This window comes from Cyprinodon variegatus, unplaced genomic scaffold, assembly GCF_000732505.1.
Source record: "Cyprinodon variegatus isolate N-32 unplaced genomic scaffold, C_variegatus-1.0 Scaffold1105, whole genome shotgun sequence".
NCBI classification, from domain to species: domain Eukaryota; kingdom Metazoa; phylum Chordata; class Actinopteri; order Cyprinodontiformes; family Cyprinodontidae; genus Cyprinodon; species Cyprinodon variegatus.
The window spans coordinates 40201-44494 of record NW_015151558.1 but is presented as its reverse complement, the minus strand read 5'-3'; positions in this window follow the sequence as shown (position 1 = coordinate 44494).

Sequence of the window (4294 nt, the reverse complement as noted above, 5' to 3'; positions counted from 1 at the left end):
CCAGCCAAATTAAAGCACCTTGCTCATGAACAGTAAACCAACATATCTGTCAACAGTAGCAGAAGTCTGACAGGAAATTTCTTGAACATTACAGAAAACACCTGATTTCAGTGGTTTTTGCCTCAAAGTGTTGCTCAAAAACATCAGGCTTGCTGCAAAGACATCCTTGCAGCAAGAATGTCTGAGGTTCAAATACTGGCCATGGCCTTTCCGTTAGTAAATGGGCCTCAGGTGCGGTTATTTTTTTGCAGGTTTGTTTTTTATGCATGATGTACCTGACCTCCCAGCTGCTAGTGGAGAGTCACCCCCCCAGCATGGAATTAGTGATGGAGATAATGGTCTGTTATAAAAAAACATTATATATTGTACTGTTACACATATGAAAATGGTTAAGGGATATGCTGCCATAACTGGTTTTAAAGATTCCTAAAAATCACTTTAAATGTTTGTAAAGCCAGTTGAAAAATTTGTCTGCTGGTGGTGGAAAAATAAATTCAGCCCTCTTCTTATTTGCTTCAGGCCGCTGTGTTTGGGGTGCTAGACAGCAGCTCAGGAGGTGGAGGTATGAGCGGCTGCAGGCAAAGGTCCAGGGATGTTTCCACTCGAAAGGACAGGTGGACTAGGTCTGGATACTGAAAGGATGATGAGGATGATGACTCATAAAAGCCTACAGGAGTGACAAATGAGCTGTCAAATAGAAGCCGACATTCTCTCTGCTCAAATTCATAATACAGAGTAATAACATTGGACTGCTACGCATCACCGGTAAAAACTCATCTTTTGCAAAACTGTCCTCTGAAATATCCAAACGTACGTGTTCTTCACAGAGATGGAAAATAGACATTTTTGCTCCTGTGAAGGGCGCCAGAAGCTAGTTTCTGTCTTTGATTAATGCAGTTCACCTTAAAAACTCACAAAAACAAACCTCTGACCCATTGAGGCTTGGACTCACCAGCCTCTATGGATCAGACTTGTTTTGAAGCCGTGTAAAAACCCAAAACCTATTGTTTTACTCCTCAAAATACTTTGGAAACATTTTCTTCAGGACACATATTGTTTATCTGATCGAGGTCACATACATCAGGGAATATCATGTTAAACTAACATCCATATCTATATTAGGAGCCAAGGAGCCTGCAGAACAATGTCAAAAAACATTAAACTTCTTCTACTAGTTTCCTTTGCTCCCATAGTGCACCCTGGTCACATGTGTTCCTCAGATAAGGGATGGACGCAGACCCAATCCTGCTTATGATGCTAAATATAAAAACAGATTGAGATAATTGGGTCACATTCTTCTATTCTAGTGGTAAACAGAGGTTAGCATTGGTAATGTTGCTGTCCCATACACAACAAACTGTAACAGTCTGGGATTTTAGAACTAGGATTAACCCATTCAGCAATTTAAGGTACTATAGCTCAGGGTTAATCAATTCTGGTCTTCGAGGTCCGACATCCTGAACCTTTTAGACTTCTCTCTGTTCAACTCAGATTATTATTCTTGATTGTTTAAATTTATTGGGTTCTTTCATAAACAGATGATCCCTCGCTTTAAACCGTTGCTCTCTCTAAGGCCCATGGGTAATTTTCAGTTAGGCGGCAACAAAAAGCAGTGCATACATGTTTCAAACAGTAGATAGAGTGAAAGAAGTGGCTGACCTAAAAATATTACTCTAGGTGCACATTGACTCATCTGGGAGATAAGAAAATAACTAAACCATGATGTGTGAAGCAACACAGACCTTATTGAACTCTTTCAAGTTCAAGTAGGACCCTAGGTAGGAATACAATCTGAGGTGGGGTTCTAAGCATGATCATAGCGGTGCATTTACCCCCCCCCCCAAAAAAAAAGTATCGCTAAAAAACTTTGGAAACATATTCTGACTCATCAGACGAATGTGGAAGATTTGTATCCTTTTTACATTTGGCATGCAACTTACCAAGCAGTTCATAAAAAGGACGTCACATCGCAGTGGTGGTGCTGGTATGAAGGTCAGGAACTGCTTTAGAGGAGCTGAATATTTCGCCGGAATTGATGGTCCTATTAAGTTTGTTCTCTACACAAAAAAAAACCTTTAGATCATTGTTTGAGTTTGTGATCCTATGCCCAAGCAAGCGACTAGCTCAAGAAAACCTATAATGAAGGCTTCTGAGTGGCCTAGTCAAAGTCAAGAATTGCATCTGAATGGGATCGTCAGGCATGACTTTAAACAGTCTACTCAAGCTCAAAATTCTTTAAATTAAAAAAGAAAAAAAAATTTACAGAAGCAAAGTGGACCAAAATTTCTCCTCAGTGATGCCAAAGAATCATCAGTTCAAACTCCAGATGTCTATTGTTTCTTCTTAAGGTGGAAAATGATACCTTGCTTTAACATGTTCAACTTTTCAGTCTTTTGTGGCCATTATCAATAAAGTTATAAATTCAAAACAAAAAAATCTGCCTGAGGGTGAACTGATAAGACCGACATTCTTTTTCTGGACAGTAAATCCAATATTAGTTACAGAAGAGAAACAATATTTTAGCTCCACTTGGTGTTTTCCCACTGAATACTTTGGCATGTGTAACGCAGATAACCAGAGGCGAGCCACAATCCGTGTTCTGAACACGTCTTAGTTCCACTTCTCAGCAGACTAAACCTGCATAAATGTCCCTGTTCTCTCTCTGGTCAAACAGCTCTTTAGCAGAGGATTAAGCACCATGTCTGAAATGAAAAACCCAGTCAGAAAAATGTGTCCTGCAGCTGCTGCAAGAAAAATGAGGTTATTTTTTTTTATTTCTGTATAGTTGTTTTTGAAAAAAAAAAAAAAAGAAAGAAAACTTTACCTACACACTTTTAATTATTTTATAGAAACTATTATGTATTGAGGCAATGTGAAGAACGAAACAGGAAGAAGGAAATGCATTCAAATACACTATAGGAGAAACAAAATAATGGCTTTGAAATGTAAAGGAAAAGGAGGATATTTGTGGACTGATTTTAACATTGCACAAAAAAGAAGCATTTACAGGTTGCAGAGAAAACACAGGCTTTTTGGAGCCATTAATACGATTCTGACATATTTCAGGCAGGATATTTACCAACTATTATCATGAGAATTGGTTATGCTCATTTCAGCTCCTTGATTTTCTGACAGAACCGAATTTTAAGACATTTATTTTTAATTGTGTTGCTGCCTGGACTATTACAGCAGTTTAATATGAGCCTGACTTGACCATTTCATATACCAGCTAAATGTGTTTGTCAGCTTAAAATAGTACTTGAAATGTTTCTCTCATCATATCACAATCTTTAACCATCACCCCTCCCCCTACCTGGCAGTCTGTAATGGCTCAGGTATCCTTTGCAGGTGTTTCGAGTTAATTCGCTAATTAGGTTTGGTAACAATTAGTTTCCAGTATGACACATTTTTAGAAAATACTAGTCCAATTTCGGAATCACTTAATATGGGGGGGTTATAATCTGTAGTCCATGATAATTCAAATTAGAAGAAATAACGGCATGAGATGTTTCCCGCAGAGTAAATGAAAAAGTAAAGATTTAAGATAGATTTTCTAAAATGAGTAATAGATGTATTTATCTTTGTGATGTGTTTCACTGAAAATACCCTATTTGATGAGGACCACAGAAAATTCAAGAACAGACAAAAGATTCTTGATGAGGAAATTTAATCCGAATCAATACCATTCATGCTCATTAACAGGGAATCTAAGCTTGTCCAGAACTATTTTAACTATACACTGCAGAAAATAGAAATCTAAATAAGTCATTTTTTTCTTGTAATATGTAAATCTTTTTCTTAAAATGAGGAGGTAAGTGAGACGCTTTGCCAATAGAAAAACACAAACATTTTAAATAAGAAAAAAACAACTGCATTTTCTTATTTCAAATGCATATTATCTAATTATCTTACTTTAAAATGACTCATTCCATTGGCAAATCATCTTATTTATTTACTCAAATTGAGGGTTAATGCACTTGATTCAAGAAACGTTTACTTATTTCTAGATAGTTTTTGCAGCGTGAAACAAACAGTTAATCTTGGAAATATCTCATGATTATATTTGTTGGTTCTGTAGAGCGTCAGACAAATGTAGGAAGGCATGCAAAAGGAAATCTGTGTGTGGAATGCCATCCACAACAAATCCAAGCTAATGTTTACGGCCATGAAATGAATACTTTCTCAGATGCCACACATTTCTGGTCAGTCATCATTAGTGGACTGAAAAAAATCATCTATAACAGAATAGAACAGAAAATCCCTTTATTGTCCTACAATGGGGAAAAAATGGTCA